Source organism: Erinaceus europaeus, chromosome 5 (genome assembly GCF_950295315.1).
Source record: "Erinaceus europaeus chromosome 5, mEriEur2.1, whole genome shotgun sequence".
NCBI lineage: Eukaryota > Metazoa > Chordata > Mammalia > Eulipotyphla > Erinaceidae > Erinaceus > Erinaceus europaeus.
Genome location: NC_080166.1, coordinates 108,405,241 through 108,424,494, shown reverse-complemented (window position 1 = coordinate 108,424,494; position 19,254 = coordinate 108,405,241). Strand labels below are relative to the sequence as shown.

The 19,254-nt window shown below is 35.4% G+C and overlaps 1 non-coding gene across 1 annotated transcript; it reads right to left on the bottom strand.

Moving 5' to 3' along the window:
- Positions 1–18,545: 18,545 nt before the first annotated feature.
- LOC132538760 (U1 spliceosomal RNA) lies at positions 18,546–18,706 on the bottom strand. The gene has a single exon (XR_009550100.1). It is a non-coding gene; the product is annotated as a U1 spliceosomal RNA (small nuclear RNA).
- Between the last annotated feature and the right edge of the window lie 548 nt (positions 18,707–19,254).

The following is a 19,254-nucleotide window of genomic DNA, read 5'->3' as shown; positions in this document are numbered from 1 at the left end:
TTGAACCCAGGTCCTTATGGATGGTCATGTGTGTACTCTACCAGATGTGCCATAACCCAGCCCCATTTCTATCCTTTCTAATATATTCATGGATGTAATGTGTGGCATATCCAAAGGAAGTAAAAATGCCTATTAAAGGAGATCTGTATATACCTGTCTTCATAACAGCACCATTTTGTAATAGTTCAAACTTAGAAGTAACCTAGGTACCCAGTGACAGACAAATGACTAGAAAAGATGTGGTAAAAATACACAATGCAATACTTCTCAACCACTAAGAACAATGAAATAATTCCCTTTGCCTCAACTTGGATGGAACTTGAAGGGATCCTGTTGAGTGAGATACGCCAAAAAGAGATGGACAAATATCTAACTTAAAGGTGAAAGTTAAGTAAACTCAGGAAGGGAAAATGAAAGATAAAACTTTGACTGGGTGTAGTTTATTGAACCAAAGCAAGCATCTCTGGGGCAAGAAAGGAAAGGTGGGGGTGGAGAGGGTCTTGGTAAGTCATGGTGTGAAAGGATCTAAGTGGTAAGGAAAGTGTTTTGTAGACATCTATCACATGGAGATGAGAAATTAATTTGCTGTGGAAAAGCTTTTCAATCTGATGTAGTCCCATGGTTATAATTTTAATTTTGTCTTCTTTGCAATTGAGTTAGTATAATTGAAGATGACTTAGAAACTTTGATGGAAAAGTTCTGCCAATAATTTCTTCTAAGTACTTGATAGTTTTAAATCTAGCATTCAAGGGTAGTAACAAGAAATGCTGGAAATGTTGTAGGAGTAAGGGAACCATGTGGACAGCTTGTAGGAATATAAACTGGTCCAACCCCTATGGGGAGCAGTCTAGAGAACTCTCTGAAGGCTAGAAATGGACCTCCCCTATGGCCCATCAATGCCTCTCTTGGGATATAGCCTAATTGTTGGTATGCATGAGACCCCTTCTGTTTCATTTGGTTTAAATCCCCCTGCTTAACACTATTCTATTTACATAACCACTTCATTCTATTTACATAACCGCTGTTAACAAGCACTACCCTCCCTCCAGGGCATTGGTTCAATCCCCACTGTTTCATGATATGTTTTTGCTCCACCCCCTCTCCTTGTCACACCCTGACTCTCCTTGTCACACTCTGATTGTCACCAGTCACTTTCCTCTCCACCCTCTCTATGTCACATCCTGTTTCCACCCTACATGGCAAGTATATATAAAGACAGCATTGTGAGTTTTAGAGTACTGTACCTTGAGTTTAGCTTAGCTCGTCTTAGATTGTGCTGCGTCCTGCATGAATAAAGAGATACTGCCTACAGCTCAACCATGAGTCCCTGGTCGTCTGTTACCCGCCCGTGAAGCCAGCCCGGCAAAAACAACATAGCCCGCGCAAAACAACACCTAATGAACTAAACATACCCATCCAAAAAGATATGTCTATATATATGTTCATAGCAGCACATTTTGTAATAACCAAAACCTGGAAGCAACCTAGGTACCCAACAACAAATGAGTAGCTGAGAAAGTGTTATATATATATATATACACACACACACACACACAATGGAATACTACTCAGCTATCAAGAATGATGAATTCACTTTCTTCAACCTCATATCAGATGGAGCTTGAAGGAATAAAGCTAAGTGAGATAGCCAGTAACAGAAGTATGGATATATGGTGATTTAATTCATGGACAGAGTAGAGAAATAATAACAAAAAGGAGATCCACTAAGTAGAACATGGACTGGGTTAGGTCTATTGCACCAAAGTAAAGGACTTGGGTGAGGGGTTCAGGTCCTAGTGTATAATGGTAGAAGAAGACTTAGGGTGGAGAGTGAGAGTGTTTTACAAAAAACTGAGAAATTTTACACAGATTTCAAATGACTGTATTTACTGTAAACCTTTAATCCCCAATAAAAAACAACTTTAAAGTGTCCTAGAAAAAATGATCAAGTCATTGAAAATTACTCTGAAATCACCCCTACTCTTATGTTGCACTGCTATTTATTTGTACTTTGCCACTACATAATTTACTTGTCTTCTTATGAGTAATCTATCAATATTTGGAATTATCACTTTTTCTCATTTCCCCTTTTATAAGTACCATGCACTAACCAATTGCACCATTGGAACACTTGACATTTACCCTGTTTTACAAGTAAGAATTACTCTCCCTTAGGAGTTTGTGTATTTCAATAGGATTCATTTCTGAGTTTCTCTCCCCTAGTTTTAATAAGTCAGCTTTACTAGAGAAAACATATACTGATCCATCTGGCACATTCCAGTCAATCTCCACTGTATGGAAAGAAATTAAAACTTTGCTATATTCATTGTCAGAGGAAAGCCAAGAAAGTCCCCTAATTTGTGAGGCATAAGCCCCACTAATTCTAAATTTTAATTATTTGCATTAACTCTATAATTATCTGACTTCTTTTAGACCTTATTAAAAACAGAAAGGTGATTTTTCCTACATTCTTAAAATAATTTAAAAAAATAGCACTATGGAATATTTGAAGGGCTCAAAAGATTTTAAATATTAGCAATCAAGGAAAAAGGCCACAGTAGTATAATATTTAGTAGTATATTTTTGTCTTAAATTAGAGCCATGAAAATCACATCACCTACATTGCTACATATTCAACCTACAGGTGAAATGTAACTTACAGAAGTGTTTGGTAAAGTACTTTTGGATGTTACAATGTTGAAATTACATAATCAGTGTAAAAAAATAGTTAACTGGGTGTGTTGTTTCTACAGTGCCAAGCAAAATGAGTGATACAATTTCCCAGATCTGATCAGAAATGTTTTTAAATGTTATTTATCTTTAGATTCTGTTAAGCAATTCAGCACTTAAAGGGGGAAAAAAGTATTATATAATGGTCTTGAATTAAACTAATTTTTATATTCAAGTTACAATTTATTGTTCCTGTATAATAAAAAAGCAAGGACATATTTTCCATTCATTTTTGCCATACTCAAAAATTATTTAAAGTCTAAATATGTAAAATATTTGTGTAACTGCAAAAAGAAAGATGGATTGTACTTAATTTATTTATTTATAATATCAGATAAAAATATTTAGGTCATATATTTCCCCCCATATAAGTAAGTGTTTGATTTTCATTATCTTAAAGCACAAAGAGACAAGACTTCTGTGCAACTAAAATATTTAGTTGTCATTCTGGAAAAGTTTAGTAACTTTTTTTCTTCAGCAATCCCTTAATGTATATAGAGTGAAGTCCTGTTATTTTATAAAAGCATTTAGGCCTACCAGGGATACTTTTTGATTATTTACTAAATATAAAGGTAGTGAGCTGCAGTTCCCTTTAAATGTAGGTTATTACTTCAGTCCAACCCATTAAGTTTTCTAAACTGGGGCTTGTGGTATTTGGCATCAACTCTTCTGTTCTTTTGATAAATACCTAAACAGGATGTCCTTGCAAATTAAATGAAAAATAGCTCTGCATGTTTTCCTCCCTCAGGAATAAGCATTAAGATTGGCAGATGGCTTAAGTGGAAATACACAGGAATGCACTTTAGTCAGCACTAGAAAAGTGTTCCAGCAGATATTACTGAGGTTAATTCACAAAGGCCCATCTCACTTCCTTGTTCACTAAAATGTTTTAATGACCTCAAACTGAAGCTTAATTTGTTTTGTCTAAACTGATACAAGACAGCCTCAAATAAATGAATTTATATATGACTTGTAAAATAAACAGAATGAATTTTAGTCATAGAAATGCTACTTTTTCATGTTATATTATTTTATTAATCATTACACGTTTTTTATATTTTGTTTATTGATTACTTTTATTGGTATTATTATGTTTAACTAGAACACTACTCAGCTCTGGCTCAAGGTAGTGCCAGGAACTGAATCTGGATCTGCAGAGCCTCAGACATAAAAGCTTTTTGCATAACCATTTTGTTATCTCCTAAAGCTGAAATTTTATTTCTTAAAGGACAAATATCTCAACTGAAAAATGTTTCCAAATCTTATATTGTCCAAGGACTATTATTTCTCAAACCACTTAAATTGTATTCCTCTATTTTTATGCTTTTTAAAGCTAATATAGCAAATGTCTTACAATATTTTCATGATTAAGTGTTCATAACTTTATGAAAACACCCAGTGCTTTGTAATAATGCTAGAAATTAGAATTATTTCAAAACAATTAGAAATACACTAAGTTCCAATTTAAAGACCCTAAGTTTTAGAAATCATTGAAGAAAATGCCATTCAAATAATAACTGGATGAAATGTGAAATGCCTTATTTTTATTTAGAGTCATAAGTAGGAAATATCCTACCTATTCCTTTTAAGGCGTTATGTCTTTTCCACTGTTTTTGCTGGCTTTTGTTTGTTTGTTTGTTTGTTGTCTTTAAGATTTTTCTTTCTTTTCAGTCTATTTGACTTTCACTGTGATGCCCTAGCGTGCAGTTTTACTTGTATTTATTTCAAGTATCTTACTTATTTTTCTACTTTTATTTACTATATAGATATACCTATCTTTAAAGGCTGCTATTTGTGAAAATATGAACATAATACATTTAGAAATTAGGAAAGGTACTTTGAATAATCTCAACTGGGTAAAATGTAGAATTGCCAATACAGTCCAAATAGTAATATTTTAAGTGGCATAAATTAAGAGCTGTCCTGAGCCTGTCATAAACACAAACCATAATCCTTCCTCAATCTAACTTGTTGGAATAGCTAGAAATCAGCAAGACACCTCTCCACATTGTATTCCTTACCATGAGAAAATATATTTATTTGGTGTAAATAAAGGTCAAAGAACAGAGAGCAAGTAAAAATGCATTAATTAATAATAGTAATAATAATATTAATAAACACGTATCGTGCAGGATTTGTCTTATCTTGTATAACTCCCAAATAGATTGAGAACTTTTGACAGTGGTTTCACTACTGGCTTTCGCATCAACCATGAAATCAAATATGATTTAACTTGCAATTGCCATAGTGTGGCAAGGCTTTGGGAAACAACTATAGAACACTGGGTGGGGCAACAGACATGTCAGACCTTGGACGGTTTCCTTTTTGTATAGTTTTCCTGTTACTGAAGCATTTTCATAAACATGTTTCTACTTAGAATACATTACTGCAATGGATGCACGCCTGCAAGTGTCATTGTTTGCTTTTGTTGTGGAGGATATATTCAGTTTATATTAGTCTAGGTTGCTATTTGTCTTCTTTATTTTTTTTCTTTCTCTTCCCTCCAGGGTTATTGCTGGGCTGGGTGCCTGCACCATGAATCCACTGCTCCTGGAGGCCATTTTTCCCCCTTTTGTTGCCCTTGTTGTAGCCTCGTTGTGGTTATCATTGCCATCGTTGACTCTGTTCATTGTTGGATAGGACAGAGAAATGGAGAGAGGAGGGGAAGACAGAGGGGGAGAGAAAGACAGACACCTGCAGACCTGCTTCACCGCCTGTGAAGCGACTCCCCTGCAGGTGGGCAGCCGGGAGGAGATCCTTACAGCCGGTACCTGTGCTTTGCGCCACATGCGCTTAACCCACTGCGCCACCGCCCGAACCCCTATTTGTCTTCTTTAAATGCTACAAAGCATGACAATTTATCTTCTATTTCTTCTGAGAAATTAGATATCAGATTTTAACTTTTTCCTTTTAAAGTGATATGGCCCTTCTCCCGTCTTAACTGCTTTTGGTCTTTTTTTCTTTCTTTTCTTTTTATTTTTTTGAGCCTACTTGACCTCAGTATGATATCCTAATGTGAAGCTTAACTGTACCTATTACAATAAGTTTACTTGTATTATATATTATTTATTTACATTTACTAATATTTTACTAGAATTGAATTTATTATTTTACAAGTAAAATACAGGTTTTACTTGTAATTATTTGTATTTTCTTATTTGCTTATATTCATTAACTATTTTTTATCGTAAACAATACGATTGCTTGTATAATTTAATTGCACAGTTTATTCTTGTACAAGATTTTGTGTCATTTCAGAACTATCTTTGCAAAATTTATGTGAGCTATTTAGCTACTATAGGCTCCATCATCATGTGTGTTATATACTCTTCTGCATTTTATTTATTTCTACATTAAAATGTTGTCATATCTTAATTTAATTAATTCTTCTTTCATGTGTTTCTACTTTCTTAAGCCTCTACATGGAAGCCTTAATTTAATTAGGTTTTTTTGTAGTTCTATCATTTCAATATGCTTTTTTTTTTAAAAAAAATATATATAGATTCCTGTTTCCAACCAATGTTCTCCTTTCTGGCATTTAATTCATTCATTGTCTTAGTTAAAAAAATAACCTTAAGACATCTTTCTGATAACCTTTGTGTCTGATTTTCAATAGTTCTATTGCTATCATCCTCTCAAATTTTTAGACTTGACACTTGTGCTTTGTTTGCCTGTTTATTGCCGATGAGAGAACTTTTGGAGTCAGAGAAAGAATGAAATAGAATAGCTGAGAAGGAAGCTGGACTTTGCATTGTTCTACATTATGTTATACAATTTTACAATAAGAACTTTATTTTCTGTGGTCCGGGAGGTAGCGCAGTGAATAAAGCATCGGACTCTAAAGCATGAGGTCCTGAGTTCAATCCCCAGCAGCACATGTACCAGAGCGACATCTCGCTCTTTCTCCTCCTCTGTTTCTCATTAATAAATAAATTCAATATTAAAAAGAGAACTTTATTTTCTGCTTATGGACTATAGTCAGATAACAGAAAACAAAAATTTTTCAAAGATTGAGATGATTCAAAGCAAAAAGGGTTTAAGTTTCATGTGAGTTTGTATATATCCTATTCATGCAAATGGATCTCTCTTCATATTTTATTTGAATGCCCAAGGTGTTTACCAGGTCTCTTTTCTGGGCTACATCTTAAACTGTAATCCCCATCACTAGCATTAAATGACAGAAATCTTGGCTTTACTTCTAAACCTCTCAGGCTGCCTACTTACAAGTTAGGGAGAAATGTAGGATCAAATATCCAATTTTCCTTGCTGCCTTCCCTGCTGCTCTGTTACTTTAATACTTAATACTATAGACAAAGTCTGCTATTTCACTTCAATTTTTTCCTTTGTATTTTTTAAGCCATATGGCTTGATTTTGATGCTGACATAGTTTGCTCTGAATTAAACTAGCTCACTGTAGCCAAAAGCAAAAATTTCCACAGAATGCTTTAGTCACTGGCTATAAGGATTCATCAAAGATTGAACAAGACAGAGAAGTTCTGGGTTAACAAAGCTTTATACTCTTTGTTGTAAAGACAGAAAAAGATAGACTTAGCACATAGGAAAATCTTAGAGAAAATTAGCAGATTTTCTGTCTTTTATGAGGATAAAGACAAAAATGATGAGTAAATGAGTGAGGTGGAGGCTAGAAGTTAAAGTCTGTAGGGAAATCCTCTTACTTTCTAATTGATATGTTACGTTGAATAATAATATTACTTAATGTATCTAAAGTGACTATTATGGTAGTATAAGTAGGATCAAAGTGTATCAATTAAAATCATTTTCTGGCCATAGAGTGATTTTTGTTTTGTGAGCTGAAAGTATTATTCCTAAGTAACGAGTGGCATTTAATTTGAGAAGATGAACTCAAGACAATTTAGGTGGTATACTGGATATGAACTGGGCATGGCTCATAATTCCTGGAAGCTTTGATGCATAACTTCTCCATCTCCACAAGAGACCTCAGAAACTTCAAGCAATGGTAACACTGAGGCCACAAAGGATTCTTAAATGGTTTGCCCTAAGGTGATATGTATGACTTCTAGATACAGCCTAAAGAAGATCTAGTCTGTCTCTCTCTCTCTCTCTCTTTAAAGATTTTATTTTTTTAGTCATGAAGATGGAGAGAAAGAGAGAGAGAGAAAGAGAGAAAGAGAGGGAGAGAGGAAGGACTAGATATCACTCTGGTATATGTGCTGCTGGGGATTGAACTTGGAACCTCATGCTTGAAAATCCAATACTTCATCCACTGTGCCACCTTCCAGACCACAAGATCTAGTCTCTTAAACCTTACTAACAGTAAATGGGAATTGAGAAGCATAGCTGTGAAGGCAAGGCTAGGCTCACTCGGCTAAGTCTGTCACAGAATATATTATTTGATCAATTATTTACTAGCAGTAAAATATCCCCAAATACAAAATATAAATGATCGCTTTATAAAAAATAGGACAGCTGGATCAACATGCATCAAAATTCCTGTCCTTAGAATCAACAACAACAACAAATTAGCTTTCACCTGGGATTGTACCTTTGCATTTTGACTTAGCTATGGAATTGTTTTTTCCAGAACCGTTGCTTCTTAATTCACTAAAAAGGGAGTTGATACTAGTTGGTGAACATACAAAGCCGAATAATATTTTAAGATCATGGTGGGTGTAAAGTTTTCTGGAACCTGGACAGAGTCTAACCCAATACTGAGTAAGCAGAACTGGCCTAACTCCACAGAACTCACAGATAAGCTCCAAAGGTGATCCTGTTATAAAATTTTAGCAATGTTTAAAACAAAGATAATTTTTAAAAATATTTTTAAATATTTATTCTCTTTTGTTGCCCTTGTTTTATTGTTGTAGCTATTGTTGTTGATGATGTCGTTGTTGTTGGATAGGACAGAAAGAAATGGAGAGAGGAGGGGAAGACGGGGGGGGGGGGACAGAAAGACAGACACCTGCAGACCTGCTTCACCACTTGTGAAGAGACTCCGTTGCGGGTGGGGAGCCAAGGCTCAAACCAGGATCCTTATGATGGTCCTTGGACTTTGCGCCACGTGCACTTAACCCACTGCACTACCTTTCGACTCCCTCAAAGATGACTTTTTAAAAAATACTTATTTATTTAGTTCCTTTTGTTGCCCTTGTTGTTTTATTATTGTAGATATTATTGTTGTAGTTATTATTGTTGTCATCGTTGTTGGATAGGACAGAGAGAAATGGAGAGAGGAAGGGAAGACAGAGTTGGGGGAGAAAGTCACCTGCAGACCTGCTTCACTATTTGTGAAGGGACTCCCCTGCAGGTGGGGAGCGGGAGCTCGAACCGGGATCCTTATACCGGTCCTTGCATCAAAGATGATTTTTTTAAATATCTAAATTCAAAATGACTGCTGCTACTTGAAAAAGATTTGCTGGTCATAGGAGGGAGTACATATTCCTTTCTACATTTATTTTTCTGAAATTAGTATCCATCCTTATGGGGAAGTATTGCAAATTTATAAATTTAATCAAACTCAGTCAAATTTATGAAAGTGTTCTTTCAAAAAGACATATTCTATCTCAAAAAATGCTTAACCAAGATTCTATATTTTAACTATTTATCAGAGAGAGAGAGAGAGAGAGAGAGAGAGAGGACATGCATGCTCTGGTATATGAAGAGCCATATTGTGCCTGCAACCCTCCCTGTTGAGCCAGTTCTCAAAGAATTTAGTTGATGTTCCTGAAGGGCATTATGGGAATGAAAGTCATTTTGGGATATTGTAAATGTGGTGAGGGAAAAAAAGCAAACAAAAACAATATAGGGTTAAATGATTCTGAAAATAGTGATTTCAGTAGCATCTTTACTGTGTGGTCTTCAATATAGTAATATTCACCCTAAACTAAAATAACAATGCTAGATGCTGTGTGAAAGATGGACTAATATGTAAGTGTTTATAATATTTCCCAATTTCATGTGAAAGGGCATGTCTCTTGGTTCCTAGTTTACTTTATGCCATATATTAGGAAATTTGTAGTTAGGAAATTGAACTTCTTGTTCAAATATTCATCTTTCAAATTATGCAAAGACAGCAACTACCACATAGTCTTTTATTATCTTATATTATTGATTCTTAGCTAAATCAACATGAACATCGTACATTAAACCTGCCTTAACCTATTTGTTTAATAAACCATTTAACAAAATCTAGATTAATTACACACTGATTTTTGTTGTATTTTGTTTATAATTAGTGGATTATTCAAACAAGATCACTTACCCTTCCAGCCCAAAGTCATAGAAACCAAATAGTGTTTCATTACAAACTTTAACTTATATAAGTTAGCATGAACTTTCTTAATAAAATGTTATGTTTTCTACATACTTATTTATACTAAAATAATAATTGGCATATAACTGATTAAAAATTATGCCAATGCTATAATATGTTTAGTTTTTTTTCCCCCAATTGTCTTCATTATTCTTTCTTTGTCTTTTACGTTTCACAACTCTGTGTCTTGTTGAAGGTCTCTTTGCATTTAGGTAGCAAGGCTTTTTTTTTTTTTCATTTATTTGATAGGACAGAGAAAAACTAAGAGGGGGAAAGGAAGAGAAAGAGGGAGAGAAAAATATAGACACCTACAGACCTGCCTCACTGCTTGTGAAGCATCCTCCACTGCAAATGGGGAACAGGGGCTTAAACAAAGTACTGTGTGTGCTTAACCAGATGTGCCACCACCCGGCCCCACAAAGCATTTTGTTAACTTCATGGACTTTTATACATTTAATTTCGAAGTTCTGCACATTTCAAGCTACTATTCATGTCAATACACTCTTTCTTCATGCCACTCTACTCATCACTGGTAAATTTTATGTTCCTTAGATTGTTCTTATAGTGTTTCATCATGTTTTGACATCTCATTACTTTCTTTTTATACCGGAATCATTGTACACTATTTTTTAGCTCACTGACCCATATCCTCATTGGTCTATTCCTCTTTCATAGACTTTCATAGTAGTTCTTGATCTCACTGATTTAATACTTCACATTCTGGACCTATTACTTTCTTAAATCTTTAATTGCTACCTGCTTTTTAATTTTATTTCTGAGCTTGCTAATTTATTTTTATAATTTGCTGTATCACGTATTACTTTATCTGAGTTCTCTTTTTGAGTATCACTTTTATTTTCATAAGTTTTTTTTTTCTTCACCACTTTGACTTTCTTTATAGCAATTTTGATCTCTGAGAGCAAAAAACAACCTTCTAGATTTGAGGTTGGATTCAACATAATTTTTCTCTCCTTGTAATGTCAAATCCTTTGAGGTCTCAAGGTACTTTGTATTTTTTGTTTTTGTTCACTTCTCACTTTGCTACTTGAAAATGTCCTGCCTTTTTTTCTTTTACGTATGGATCATTAGTTTTAAGAGTAGAACTATAGTGAATTTCCCAGCATGTGGCAGTGTGGCTTATTTGCTTCCCTGTTAGACTTGATGTGTGTCTGTTATCTTTAGTTGGCACTTAGGACTGTCCTTGACATGGCTGTATGAGCAGAGTTGGGGGTGGTCTGGAAGGGTCCAGCTATAATCACAAATGTATTGGTAGGAGGGAAGTGGGTTTGTGCTTATATCATCATTACCATCATTGCTCTTCTCTGGAGTACCCATTTGAGGTTTCCAGACTTCTGTCAGTACAGATAATGAGATCTTCATCAAGCCCATGGGTAGGGGAGGGAGAATGCAGGCTAGATCACTTTTTTCTTTCTTTTTCATGCTGGGTTTTGGCCTGAGTGATTACCCTACTCTTTTGTATGGACTTCACTTGGATCTTAGGCATGAAAATCCACTCTTACATTGTTCTCTTCTCTCTAGAGTCTCTGACTGGTTTGCAGCTCTGCTATATTCTCTGCACCTTACCAAGGCCTACAGAAAACTCTCTCAGTACATCTTCTAACAAAGCATGCATCTCTGTGTTCCCTCTAGTGCTTTCTGTGTTAGTCTTTGAGGTGCCAAGTGTACTTCAATCTCCCCCCAAGCTGTGGTACCCTCAGTATAGTATCTTTCTGATTCTTAATATTCCTTTTATGAGTGAAGAAAAGGACCTCTTAGTTCACCATATTAATGACACCAGATGAATCTGTTTAGATTATGGTCTGTGTCAAGGTTTCATAAGAGCTTTCTTGTATGGGTTTTCCGTGTAGCAAAGGTATCTGTTCTTTTTTAAATTTTATTATCTTTATTTATTTATTGCATAGAAATTGAGAGGGAAGGGGGAGACAGTGAGGGAAAGGAACAGAGAGACACCTGCAGCACTGCTTCACCACTGGTGAAGCTTTTCCCCTGCAGCTGGGGATAGGGGCTTGAACCTGGTTCCTTGCACACTGTAACATGTGTGCTCGAACAGGTGCACCACCACCCAGCCCCAAAGGTATCTGTTCTATCAACAGATCTGACCATACATAGCATGTTTGGCTGTAGACCACAGAGGCTCATCGTAACAGTAGCTCCCTCTGGTGGTGCACATATCAGCAGTTGGCTGCAGCTCCTGCATTTTGCAGCTGGGCTTGGCTTTAGTCTAGTCTTCCTGGGAAATCCGGATCGCTATCTGTGTTGTGCATGAGATCTACCTGACACCAGGATGGACACAGACACTTCAGTTCTATAATGTTTAGGGGAAATACAAAGTGAAATTTGGCCTGGGTGTGGTATTATGGTAAAGCAAGGACTTAGGACTGGGATCCTGGTATATGATGATGGGAAAGAACCTAAGCTGGGCGTGAGAATATTGCAGACACTTATCACAGGTAGATACAAAATTCTGCCCATGCTTCAGTAACTGTAGTGTAAATCAGTAAGCCTCCAATAAAATTGTTTAAAGAAGGAAATATATTCTCTGTGGTTTCTTCTCATATCTACAGTAACTGTTTCCCTACTTCTTTTATTATGTCAAGTAATGTAGTTTATGAACCCTTTTAGCTGTTTGCTCAAACAGAAAATATAAACTTTATAAATCACTGTTTCAGCTTAAAAGTGATATTTCAAGTCAATATTTCCAAACATCAATATTCAGTCAGAATAGCCTTACATGTTTTATTCCATGGTTTAGTTTTAAGAGTGCACACTGCACAGAAGAGTCAGAACTATTTTAGAAGTCATGCATAATATATATACTTGTATTTCTGCTTTATTATTTTTTTTCTTGAACACAAAACTGGTCATGTAGCCTCAAAGGCAGTTCAGTTATAGAACTCAGGACTGACATGAATGAGGTCGTAATTTTGACCTCTGACATCACATATGCTGCTGGTGTTTTGGTTTCTCAGAAGGAAGGAAGGAAAGAAAGAAGGAAGGAAGGAAAAGAAATGAAGGAACAATCACACTATTAGTTTAATGTTAGTTGACATTCCCCCCAAACTAAAAGTCTTTGTTCTTAGATCTTAATCACTAAGCACAATGCCAATACCAAATCATTTTTAAGTAAGTGTGTGTTCACTAAACAAATTCCTTAATTTCTAAATGAGTAGGTCTCATTTGATGGAGAGCCACTTAGCAAAATCTCTAATCCTCCAAAGTGAGCAGGATAGAAAATGGCCAAGATTTTCTGGCTGGCAGAAAGGAAAGATATTTTTTTCTAATTCATTTATGTCTCCCTCAGGCAGAGATATTTTCTTCCCATATGAGGGAAGAAGGAGATGAGATTGAGATTGAAAAGAAAATCGTTTTGTCAGCAGTTCTGGAGCAAAAAGCAAAGAGATATACTATTAGCTAGGAGGGCTCAGAGATAATGCAGGTAACAATTCTTCACAGAGGAAGCAGAAACTTGGCCTTTTCCTTTCCTTTCTTTTCTTTTCTTTCTTTCTTCTTTTTTAAAATCAATACTCTGCTATTTGCAATATAGTTTCAGGTACAATGTGGCAGTTAAAAAAAGATGAGAATAGAAAGAAAATTCAATTGTTACACAAATGTTGAGAGAATTGGAGACTTGGATTCAACTTTGTTCTTACACATTTGCTTCTATAAGGAAAAAAATTAATAGTCAAATTATTAGGAAAGGTTGAAAATGAAGGCAGTTATTCTAAGAGAGATTGGAAATAGCAAAGGCCTTCTGAAAAATTTTTAACTTTCTTTTCCTCGTCATTCTATTTCTTTTTTAAAAAGTTATTATTGATTTAATAATATTAATAAGATTGTGAGATAACAGGGGAGCAATTCCATACAGTTCCCACCACCAGAGTTCTGTATCCTGATGGAGTCAGATGTGCTACTGCTGCACCACGAGGCCTCCATCAGAGTTCTGTATCCTATCCCTTCTACTGGAAGCCTCATTCTTACCTTCTCTTCTTCTTTTTTTCATTCTTTCTTTCTTTCTCTTTCTTTCCATCTTTCTTTCTCTTTCATTTTACAGATATTATGAAACATTTAATTTTGCATATAGATAACTAAGAAGGCACTTTATTATTTTTTTTCACAAAAACACATTTAATGAGAAGCACTAGATGACCTCAGAGTAGATGTGTCTTAACAAAGAGACAAAACTTCTTGGCAGGACAGTGAATAACTGTCACTATTTGAGGCTATTCAAAGCTAGAAGTTCTAACTCACTATAATCCTGAAGACAGCATTTGCTTTTAATTTACCCAAACCAATATTGTGTGTATGAACTTGTCATTCCAGTCTTTAATGTACTTCCTTTCTTTTATTGTTCTTTTTTTTCTATATGAAATACAGTAAGTTTAACCAACATCAAGCATATATTTCCAATTATTTAGCAAGTAATCAGATACTAAGGTGACATGTTAGGCTATGGTGATGACTCAGAATCTAGTCTACTGAAGTGAGAAGATGGAGATCAAAATATCTTGAAGAAGTTTTATATTTAACATATGATGCAAATATTATAATAGCAATTTTATTATTCATATAATTTCATTTTATGAGCTTTGACTTAGACTATGGGTGAGTGAAAACAATCTGGATATTATTTTTTTTTCTATTTCCACAAGGTTTAATTTGTAATTTCATTTTTCTAGAATTCTCAAAGTCATATTTTTTTCCCTTTTCAAAAGAACCAACTACAAAGCACTGAGGAATGTAGACAATGAATAAGATAGTACTTTAAATAATGTTCTTTTCTCTGTTTACAGAGAAGATATTTGTGTGAGCTAGATATCTATTTGACAGACATTATCTACTGCATTCATGTTATATGCATAAAGATGTCAAAAGATTCAACAGTTGGATGAGCAAGCACAAGCAAAAAAAAAAACCAACAGACATCACACAGGCTAGAAAATTAGCACCTTGGGAGTTAAGTGTACATGGCACAAAGTCCAAGGACTGGCATACGGATACCGGTTCAAGCCCCTGGCTCCCCACCTGCAAGGGAGTCGCTCCACAAGTGGTGAAGCAGGTGGGCAGGTGTCTATCTTTCTCTCCTCCTCTCTGCCTTCCCCTCCTTTCTCCATTTATCTCTGTCCTATCCAACAACAATGGCAACAATAATAACTACAACAATAAAACAACAAGGGCAACAAAAGGGAATAAATACATAAATATTAAAAAAAGAAAATTAGCACCTTATGAAAATACATCGCTCTTTATCTAAAGTTATACTTACAATATTATAATATGCTTATATCAGATACTATAATATGCTTAATATAAAAGCTCTACAATCTTTATCCATTATGTAAGTATATTTTGCAATATTAAGATACACCCGAGACCTCACTAGGTGTCTGAACTCTGCATAATATGAAGTCTTGTAGAAACTATGTTTTTTCCTACAAATTCATACCTATGGTGACATCACCTTGCACTTTAGGCACAGTAAGAGATTAAACCACAACATTCATAAAGCCACAGCATTCTACTGCATTAAAAGTGATGAGACTGTGGTTTTTCTTTGCCTCCAGGGTTATCACTGGGGCTCGGCGCCTGCACTATGAATCCACTATTCTTGGAGGACATTTTTTCTATTTTAATTTTATTTTTTGGATAGGATAGAGAGAAATTAAGGGGAGCAGTTAGAGAGGGGGACAGAAAGACACCTACAAATCTGCTTCACTATTTATGAAACAACCCTTCTGCAGGTGGGGATCAAACCAGGATCCTTGTGGGGGCTCAAACCAGGATTCTTGTGAGGGTCCTTACACTTCCTACTATGTGTGCTTAACTCGGTGCATCAACACTTCCCCCCCGTGACTGTGGTTTTTCTCCTGTGTGTAGCGATTCTTGAGAGTGAGGAAATTAAGTCAGCAGTTACTATAGATGTTGGCATGTTTTGTACATTAGCATTTGCCCTAGAAATTGGGACATAAAAATATTTCCAGCTAATCTTGAATAAAATACACTTTTGTACTTTAACATCTGTCATTTATATATATTTCATTCTCATGGCATTACCACTTCATTCCGGAAGTTAATAAAGGGGGAAAGAGCACTGACAGAGTCAAATGAAGTGTGCCTACTACTGCTTAGAAACACGTGAAGAGTCATTTCGGCCTCACGTATTGACACCACTGAGGAAGAAAGACATTACTGCTTAAAGTAAAAATGAGTAGACATGGAGACTGTGACATTCAGTAAGGACAAGTCACTTGTGTGGACAGAGAAGGGTCTGTGTGCAAGAACACAGAGTGACAGCTATGACAATGATCTATTTGAGCTAGAGAGGTAAGCAGTGATGATAATTCAAATGAGAACAGAAGAAGGACTGACAAGGGAAAGGCACTGCTTTGACATAGGCCATAAGGGAAAGGCTTTGCTTTGACATAGCCCATAAGGGAAAGGCCCTGCTTTGACACAGCCAAGAGGTAAGGATGAGCAGTCTTTACTGCACTTCAAGAAGCTTTGATGCTGTGGTATCTTTCCTTCTCTCCCATTGTTGTAAACAATAGTTAAATGAATCTTGAAGTTTGAAACAGCAGTTTCAATGTAGTTATAAGACTGAACTACACAGAAATACATGCAAAATGTGCATCTTTTAAGTTGTATAATTCATAGATAACGATTGTGATGAATCTTTCAGTGTTTAATGTCTCTTTTCCCAAATGGCTCCATGCCTTAGGTTGTATCTAGAAAGAGAAGTAGCTTAAAAACTCTAGAAATGAAAAAAATTAACTCTGCCAAATGGAATAAGGTAGTAGATTCTTAGAATAAGACTCAGTAGGGAGGCAAACTCTCTTTATATTTTATTATTTCAAAACTAAGAATATCAGTGAGAATAAATTTAAATATGATGCTAAACACATAAATGTAGAAAACATACATAATTTGTTCCTGGTTTTTCCTCCTATATTTAAGTTCCATAAAATTTCTATATTATATTATACTAATAATAATACAAGCTGCAAATCCAGCATCTTGGGAAGTACAATTAAGCGGTTTTTTTTTTTTAAGTTACTATTTGCACTCTCATTTTACCCTCCAAATATCTATTTAACATTGCTACTTAAGGAAGCATTTATAGAAAATGTACACTTAGAAAAATCCAGTTCAAGTTGTAAGTTTTGATATGGTTATTTTAAAATCAAACTCAAGTCATTAGTCACAATAAAATTTCCTATTACAATCCTGCTGAACAAGCTATCCTTAGAGAAAAGCTCTCAAACAACAACAACAACAAAAAGAGTTTGTAGGAAGGCACTTTATTTGTCTTCAGATTATTTTAATTTTTTTTAATTTACTTGAAAAAGAAAGATGACAATTCCTATATCTGGCTTGTGGTGGTGCTAGGAATTGAACCTGGGACGTCTGGGCCTTCAGACATGAAAACCTGATGTGCTACCACTGCATTATCATAATTTTATTTATTGTAAAGGGGTTCCTACTGAAAATTTATCTCTACAGTGAGCTAGGCTGCAAATTGCAGGTTCCTTGACTTACAGATTTAGACCACTAGAGGGCACCCAAAACATGTACTCTGGCAAAATAAATTATAGGTTTACTATCATTACAGTGATTTTCTTTACTATTAATTCACAACTAAGAAAACCATTCTCATTAACTGAAATTGTTTACAAAGTTGAATTAATGTCAAAGGAATAAAATTTACTTGGACTAAACTTGGCATATAAACATGCTGCGGTATAAAACTCAATAATTTTAGAAGTTTGATTTGGAGCTTTACACAAATAAGAATTTTAATTGGGAAAATTCTTTCAGTGAGTGTAGTAATAATGGGACAATGGCATAGAAATATGAGTTGGAATAACATAAACAGTATTTAGAATCATAATAATAATTATAACCGCAATTTATGAATGCCTATGATCACTTCATATTATCAATCCTACACTATGTGACTTAATTGAATCTACATAAATATATGCAAGTGTATATATGTGCGTTATAAAGGATCAATAAAACTGAAAGAATATATTCTTTAGCATAGGAAATGGGAGACCTTAGAAATTACCGGGAGTGGGCTGGTGGCGCAGCGGATTAAGCACACGTCGCACAAAGCGCAAGGACCGGTTTAAGGATCCCGGTTCGAGTCCCAGATTCCCCACCTGCAGGGGAGTCACTTCACAGGAAATTAAGCAGGTCTACAGGTGTCTGTCTTTCTCTCCCCCTCTTTGTCTTCCCCTCCACTCTCCATTTCTCTCCAACAACAGTGAAATCAATAATCAACAATGTTAAACAACAAGGGCAACAAAAGGGAAAATTAAATATTAAAAAAAAGAAAAAGACATTACCATGAAGCAGATACATTGTGTATGTTTTTAGCAGGTTGTCCTCACCATTTAAATAGAAATGATTTTTTTCTGTCTGAAATGCTACTTTAATCTTAAATAATGTTTAATCAATTAGTAATCTATAGATACTATTTGGTCTGTCATCTGATTGTTTTTTTCAGGGAAGAGCAAGAACACAGTCCTCTGCCACCACAAATCATGCAGTTGAGTTTCCCACATTTGGGGCTGTCGCAGGGGTCAGCACATCTGGAGTGCAATGAAGCCTCGCCCTGGGAAAACCACCTTCATGATCATGGTATCTCCCCTGCCAGGTAAGTATTCATTTGATTTTTTAATTAACTTTTATTATTTATTTACTGTTGGATAGAGACAGAGAGAAATTGGGGAGAGGTAGAGAAAGAGACAGAGAGGTATCTGAAGCCCTGCTTCACCACTAATGAAGCTTTCCCTCTGCAGGTGGGGACCAGGGTCTTGAAACTGGGTACTAGTGCACTATGATACGTGTACTCAACCAGGTGCACCACCACCTGGCCCCTCATTTGATTTTATGTATCTAATTTAATTTAGCAGTTAAGGAGTAAAAACTTTCAATTTTAAAACTAGAGACTCCAGAGTTGGTCATGGTAAATGTCCACATTGATTTAAACTCAAATGACATCCTGTATTCGAGGTGTCAATTCATGACAAATTCTGTGATTAAAAAAGACTCCAAGATGGGTCAGAGAAGGTGGGTTCATTGTTCTTGATAGCTGCATAGTATTCCATTGTGTATATATACCACAGCTTTCTCAGCCACTCATCTGTTGTTGGACACCTGGGTAGCTTCCAGGTTTTAGCTATTATGAATTGTGCTGCTATGAACATAGG